The sequence below is a fragment of the Equus quagga genome, chromosome 8 (genome assembly GCF_021613505.1).
Source record: "Equus quagga isolate Etosha38 chromosome 8, UCLA_HA_Equagga_1.0, whole genome shotgun sequence".
NCBI classification, from domain to species: domain Eukaryota; kingdom Metazoa; phylum Chordata; class Mammalia; order Perissodactyla; family Equidae; genus Equus; species Equus quagga.
In genome coordinates, this window is record NC_060274.1 from 20,818,513 (window position 1) to 20,826,502 (window position 7,990).

A 7,990-nucleotide genomic window follows, 5' to 3' on the forward strand; every position below is an offset into this window, starting at 1 on the left:
ATACCAGTAAGAGATATTATTTCAGCAGTGTAGCAAAGGCAGGTGAGGCATCAGAGTCCTTCACTGTCCAGAGAAAAGTCCCATAACAATGTCCTCCCAATGCCCACGTGGACTAATTACTGTGAATGTGTGGGTTTTATCCTGACATGCAGAGTAGAACAGCTATTTGTAGTAGTCAGGACTTTGGTGTTTAGTTTACATTGCTTCTCAAGAACAAAGGAATTTGAATTTCTTGTCACCAGCAAAATCAATCTATAAGTGTTGCCTTCTTGGTTTCTGTAATACCCCAGGTTTTCAAAATGGTAGTAGTATAAAATCCCGTGTGAAAATACTTTGATTCATTTGTATTCTGTTTTTATTCAGTCCTTTCCTCTTTTGAGCCTTGATTAGTGTTTATTTCCTGTTCTGTATTTCTTGATCATGAAAAGAGATGAACCAATTAGAACAAAACTTGCTACTAAACAATATCTCGAATTTATCTCAGTATTTTCTTCCTTCACTTACTAACCAGAACTGTCAGAGCAAAATATGGGTTAAGATCAGGGTTTTGAGTTTTTTTCAAGTGGATGGAGGTAAGTCATATTTACTTTATTTCTAATCATCCTTATAACTTGCAAAGCAGTATAGTGAGCAACTAGCATGGGTTTCAAAGGCAACTGTATTTTAAATATCCAATTTCCCACTTATTAATATTGGTTCAGAATATTTTAGATCAAAGTTACAGAATTCATCCAAAGTGCTTTAAGAAAGAAAAAGAAGAATGATTGTTCCCAAGCTAGGTTGTCCAGAAGTTCATCATGTCGTCAGAACTTCTTATTTTTCTGTAATTTCCTGTTTGGCTCCCTGCAGGTAGCACCTTTGGCTATAGCAGTTGCTAAAGAAAAAGTTATCTGACATTTGTCAAAGGAGTTAGGCAGACTGTATTTAGGACTATTGTGATAGGTGTAGGGACTACTCCAATGGGGTTTCACAGGAGGGGAGCCACATTGGACTTAATTCTGAATACAAGAAGGAAAAGTGGGGATTTCTAGCCAAGGAACAGGGTGGGGGGAGTCAGTGGATGAAACACTTTTTATATTGTGAAACATATCATGTGAATAAGAATATAAAAACTTAAGTGTAGTTTAAAGAATAGTAATAAAATGAACACACATGAACTCAGCACAGAGACTAATAGAAAATGGTCGGTATCTTTGAAACTTCTGTATGGCCCTCTCCACTTTAACTCCTCCCCCTCAGGTGATCACTCTTAAATATTATTTATCATTCATTGTTTTTCTCCATGATTATACCATCCCAAACAATATATTGCTTGATTTATTTCTATATTTGAACTCTATATAAACAGAATCACATGGTATGTGGTCCTCTCTGACCAGTCTCATTTACTCACACTATGCTTTGGAGATTTATCCACAATTACCTGTATAGTTTTAATCAATTTATTTTTACTGAATCAGATTAGTTCAGAATTTTGAGACTTATGGGGCTGCAATCAAGGTGTCAGTAGGGTCTGTGTTTCTTTAGAAGTCTCTGGGGAGGAATCCATTTCCTTGCATTTTTCAGCTTCTGGATTAGACACATAAAAATGGAATTCTTATATCTTCTCATAAAATTTTGTTTTTATGTACCGTCCTGAACTTTTAATTTTTTGTGTTACTATCTTTAACAATATGTTTGCTTTGAAATCTATTTTGTCTGAGATTAATATAGTTCTACAACATTTCTATGTTGTAGTTAGTATTTGCTTAGTTTATCTTTTTTGAACTTATATTCTCAAACTTCCTGTGTTCTAATGTTTTAGATAAATATATATATATATATATACACACACACATATTCATATTTTTGTTGTTGTTGTTGAGGAAGATTAACTCTGAGCTAACGTCTGTGCCAGTCTTCCTCCACTTTATATGCAGGTCACTGCCATAGCATGGCTGATGAATTCTGTAGGTCTGCACCCAGGATCTGAACCTGCAAACCAAGGCCACCAAAGTAAAGCACACCAAACTTACCCACTATGCAATGGAGCCAGCCCTAGATTGAATATATTTTAAATACATGCTATTGGGCATTTTTTATAGCCACTTGACATTCTTTGTCATTTTAACTGGAGAATTTAGGCCATTTATATTTATTGTGATTACTGTATGTTTGGTTTTATTTCTACTTGTTTGGATGTGCTGTGCTGTTTGTTATTCTTTTAGTGGCTATTTTGTAAAATAAAGTTTCTATTTTGGAAAAATTTTAGGTTTACAATGAAGTTGCAGAGATAATACAGACAGTTCCCATATAGCTCTCTCCCAGTTTCTCCTATTGCTAACATTTTACATTATCCCAGTATTTTTATCAAAACTAAAGAACCAACATTTGTACATTACTACATAAACTCCAGATTTTATTTAGATTTTACTAATACTCTTTTTTGTTATTGTTCCAGGATCCAATTCAGGTTACCACATTGCACTTAGACTCCAGCTCTTTTAACATGCATGCCTAACAAAGTATACCTTTTATCAATATGCACATCCACCTCTCAAATTATCCAAACAAATTTGAATATTTTAATTGTCATCACTCCTATTTTGACTTATATGTTATGGTGGTCCAGTATTTTAGTTTTAGCTTTTATTATGCCCCAAAGTTAAACATTGCTATTATCATTACTATTATATACATTTTACATTTGATTAGAATTTCATATTTGCCAACATATTTATTTAAATTTTACATTCATGCTAAACACTCTACTTAGAAACATTTTCCTTTTTCTTGAAGGCATCTTTCAGAATTTCCTCAAGTGAATGTCTTTTGGTGATAAATTTGTCAATCTTTATTTTATCCTCATTAACAAAAGATAGTTTTCCTGGGAATAAATACCAAACTGGCAGTGATTTTTCTTAGCATGCTGAAGATGTCATTCTGCTGGTTTCTGGCTTCTGGTTTTGAGAAGTTAGAAATGGTGAAATTTCTGTTCCTCTGTAGGTGGCCTGTTGTTTTCTCTGTCTTCTTTAAATATATCTTTTTCTTTGATATTCAAGTATTTCATGATGATGTGTTTGTGTAGATTTTTTTACCTGTTTGTAATTCATTGGGTTCCCTACATCTGAGGATTGGCTCCTTTCAACAATTCAACAATTCTGATGCATTCTCATTCACTATCTCTTAGATGGTGCCCTTTCCATTTCATTTCTATTACTTACCTCTGGATTTATATCTAAGATATATATATATATATCTTATCACTCTTATCTTCCACAAGCATAGGAGTGAATCGGCCTTTCATAATTTTCTTCACCTTGCCTTTTTGGATCTTTATCCTAGATTTATTTAGGTCTATTTTTCAGTTCACTGGGTTTCTCTTCAACTATGTCTATTCTGCTTAATCCATCCATAGGATTTTAAGTTTATTTTGTACATTTTTAATTTCTAGAAGTTTTATTTGATTTTTCTCCCAATTTGTCAGTTTTTTACATTCTTGTCTTCTCCACTTTTAAAGCTTATTTTGAATTTATTTAGACATATTCCATAGTTATTTTGCATTCAATTTTACCAGAAGTCTTTGTGGGTCTGTTCTGGTATCTCTTGGCTCATCTATTTTCATGGGACCTTGTGTGCTTTGTGACTTTTGACTGTAGGCTGCTAACTTTCCTTAGAATTGTTTCTGTGGGAAAACCTTGAGGCCTTCATTAAAGTTTTTCAGACGTAATTTTTATTTGCTTTTATCTCTAGCTTGGGGTCACTTCCAAACATAGACCACTTTAGATTTGCTGCTTGTGGTTTTTCAGACCACACAGATAGAATAAATCAAGATCACACATCTACATGGGGGCTGAATTTAGTTACACATTCTCAGATGACATTATTTTTTCTTCCACCACCCATAGAGGTAAAGACAATTAAATTTCCTTACTTTCCCCTTCTTCCCAATGAGGTTTCTTTCTTACTCATCCTTATACTAAGAATGTAAAGAATGTAATTCTCTGCAGATTCAGCTTTATTTGTAAGTCTCCTGTCAGGTTCTCCACTGTATGTAGTTTTGAAGCTTCCGGTCCATCCTCTTTACTTGTTCAGCCTTCAGAAGGGAAGCTCAAAGTCTCAGTCCAGATAATTCCAGATTAAAAGCCAGTACTAACACTTGCTTGCCTTCCAGGATTCCAGTTTGACTTTTGCTTTGCTTCTGCATATTCCTCCGTTTTTATCAGTGAGTTTAAAAAGATTTTCAAAATGTGCTCACTTCAGCAGCAGCATATACTGAAAAATTGGAATGACACAGAGGAAATTATCACGGTCTCTGCACAAGGATGACATGACATGCAAATTCGTGAAGTATTCTATATTTTCAAAAGAAGATTTTAAAAATATATTTTAGCCAGAATTTTACTTGTTTTAATCAGAAGAGTCATTCCAGCTATCTAATTTACTAAATTGATGGAAACAAAAATCCCTGGGAACAAAAAAGCTTTAGACTTATTTTCAGATTCTGTTTTTGTTTCATAGGAAAGTTCCCCAAGCCGTGTTATGCAATTTGGAATAATATAATTCATGAATGTCCTAGTCTGTTTTATGTGCATGTTGGATAATATATATAAACTGATACTTCATAAACAATAGCACACAAAGTAAAATATACTCAACTTATCTAAAACTTATCGAGAATTCCACTAACTTAGACAATTGGGGGAAATTTTGTCTCTGTTTCTTCATCAATCATGGTGTAAGACCAGGACTAAAATTAACTCTACGCATATCTTTTGTTTATCAACACAAATCATGTACAAATTGCCACAGCACTGACTGGCACAAAATGATCTTGAGTGGACTAATGGACATAAATGGAAAGTCAGGTAATCTTGAGTAGAAAGCTAACTATCAATAGTGTGCCTTTTTACTTTGGTTTACATTATGTCCTTATACCTTCGGGCATTTATGTTTGATCATTATTTGTGAAATCACACAAATAAACAATCTTTTGAGTTTTATAGGTTTTCTGAATCAAGAGTCAGTTTGAACTATAAACTTTTAACCCTCAAATTTTTTAACTCTATTTCTAAATGTCATTGGTTAAGAAGTTTGCTGTTCTTTGTGTCAGAACTAAATCCCTATTCACATATTCTTAATCCAAGATGTTCTGCTCTCGTGGTGTCCTTCTACAAATTGGATGTAACTGTTAACAGATTTGATGCAGATTCCTGCTGAATCATGATTCAGTAACTGTTGGACCATTTTTCTCATGGATGTTTGGCCTTAGAGCAAACAAGATACACCAGCCAGTTGTCCCATCCCTGAGGTAACTGTTGATCAGAAGCAAGCATGGTCATGAGTTGTCCATTTACCTAAGCTGTCAAAACAAGAATTATTTCTCACTGATTCATTTTTTCCTAAGACCTGTTCAGAGAACTTGGGGTCTATTAATTATTGGTTCAATTGACTTATCATACTTAAGAAAAATCAAAATATTCCTCCAGTTGGTAATTACTGACCACAAAATACTCTATTTGACGTATTGTACTTTTAAGCCAAAATAGACTAAATATCTAGTCCTAAATCAGTTTGAATTTTATCACATTTTTCTATAATCTTAACAACATTCTGTGGAATTCTCCCCTACCTGGTGGGAAAATCACAATCAGAATTTTAAGAAATCTATTCAGAGGTAAGAGAGGCAGGCAAAAAATCAAGAATGACTTGGAGATTTTGGGCTCAAATAACAAGGAGATCTTGGGGAGCCATTAATAAAAACAAGGAAGTCAAGAGAAGAAAGAGTGCCTAGAGGGAAGGGGAAGAGGAGAAATTAATTTTTTGATATGTTAATTTTGAATTAAAAATGCAAAAGTGAAAAGAATCAGTTATTTAAACGTAAAAATGAAATGAGTATTGGTAAATAACACAGGCAATTCAAAACCCAAGAGCAACTTAAAATATTAATAAATCTGACAATATAACCATGAAAACTTTCGAATGACAAGAAACACCATAAGCAAAGTCTAAAGACAAATGACAAATTGGATATAACATTTTGGTAACTTATAATAAAGAGTCAACATCTTTAACTCTTGAAGGACTCCTAAAAATTGAGAATTACAAAAAAGCAACACAAGAAAAATATGAATGGGCAGTTCACAAAAAATTAATTCAACTTTAAACACAGGAAACAATGATTAGTCTCACAACAAGAGAGAGACAAATTGTAACTCACTAAGAAACCATTTCCTACCTATCGGATTGGCAAAATCCATGATCTCTTTTGATAAGACTGTGAGGAAACAAGTATTGCAATGTATTTTTTGACAGGAATGCAAAGTTATACAATTCCCACAGAGCAAATTAGACAAAATATAATCAAATTACATGCATATTCATTTTTCATTGACTTAGCAATCCCACTTCTAGGAAAGTATCTCAAAGATACATTGGGAAAAACTGACATGATATAGATATATCATATATCTCATATATGGCAATATTGTATATAAATATGTTGATATTAATATACAAAATATTAATTAATATAAAATATTAATTACAAACAATGCTGCTGAAGCATTGCTTTTGCTTTTTATAGCTTTGCTTGCAAAGACAAGACTCAAATGTCCAGCAATAGAAGTCTCGTTGAATAAGCTAGGTTTATTCACATCCACTCAAGGGAGTCTTATGCAGCTATAAAAAGGGATGAGAAAGAGTTCTATATACTGGTAATCTCCAAGATATATTGTTAAGTGAAAAAGGCAAGTGTACAACAGTATTAATAGTTTTCTAACTGCTGTATGTGAAAAGGGACAATATAAATTTATATGCATAGTTGCTTAATATTTTCACAATGTCAATGGGAAAAATAAACCAAAAATTAATAGAAAGGCTAGCCAATGAAGGGTGGATAAAACAGGAATGAAAGCAAATTTTTCTGAATTTATATTGTCACAAAATTTTGACTTTGGAAATGTATACAAATTTTTACATAATTAAAAATTAATTATAATTAATTACATTAATTAAACAGAAAAATTCCCTCAAAACCAAAAAACAGATGGAAACAAATGAACTAACTGTATATCAATTTAGCAGCATAATCAAAAACAGGGAAACACGTTCCCTTATGAGCATTTAAAACATGGTACTTTAACTGCAAATCCCTAGTGGGATGTAATCCAAGAACCAAAATAAGTGCAAGAAAATTTGAAACAATATTGTAGACTTGTTAAAAAGAATTAGAATTGTTATTTTCAAAACATCATGGGTACTTGCATGATGAAGCAATGAGTAATTACATTAATGTCATTAGGAATCAAAATTTTTAAAATAAGAGAAATGAGGTACAAGTGTAAAATCAAAGAAGTTGGCTAAAAATCATGTAATCTTATATTTAAATTGGAAATAGTAGTGTGACTCATTGTTTTCTTGTCTTTAAAAGAAGGAGGCGGCAACGATTCCACAGCTCTTTGCATTGAGAAGGCCTGGCAGTGATGCCCCAGCAGGAAGGAATACTCCTAGAGCCGATATTCTGCTCTCTAAATCCCCCCTCTCTGAAAGAAGCCAAGGCTCCTTCGTAAAATACTGCTTCTAGGTCTGGAGCAGGAATGTGCAGGATTTGCTTGGGATATCCTATCATACTGGAAAGCAAGAAAGTTAGCGAAAACAAATGGGCAAGGGGACACACAAGCCCATTTCAAGGGGGCTCCTGTAGCCTAAGCTGCAACAATATGAGCAACAAAAAGATTAATGACTGCAACAAAATGAACCCCATTAGATGTTTAAAAAAACGAAAAATCCATGAGATCATAATGAAATGGACTCCTTCAGAGAACAAAATAAAACACCTCGTTCATCATCATTGAAGGTTACGAAGGTATCAACTAATTACTCTGAAAATCCATAAGTAATGGCAACAAATAAAATATGCAAATTGTCTTTCTTGCATGAATTATATTTCAGGGTAACTAAATTACTGTTCAAGGAAAGTTCTTACAGAACAATTCCAAGTAAACAAAGA

At 33.2% G+C, this 7,990-nt stretch overlaps 1 pseudogene; it reads left to right on the plus strand.

The window, feature by feature from the left end:
* Positions 1-4,229: 4,229 nt before the first annotated feature.
* LOC124244303 (uncharacterized) lies at positions 4,230-4,344 on the plus strand (annotated as a pseudogene).
* The last annotated feature ends 3,646 nt before the right edge of the window (positions 4,345-7,990 follow it).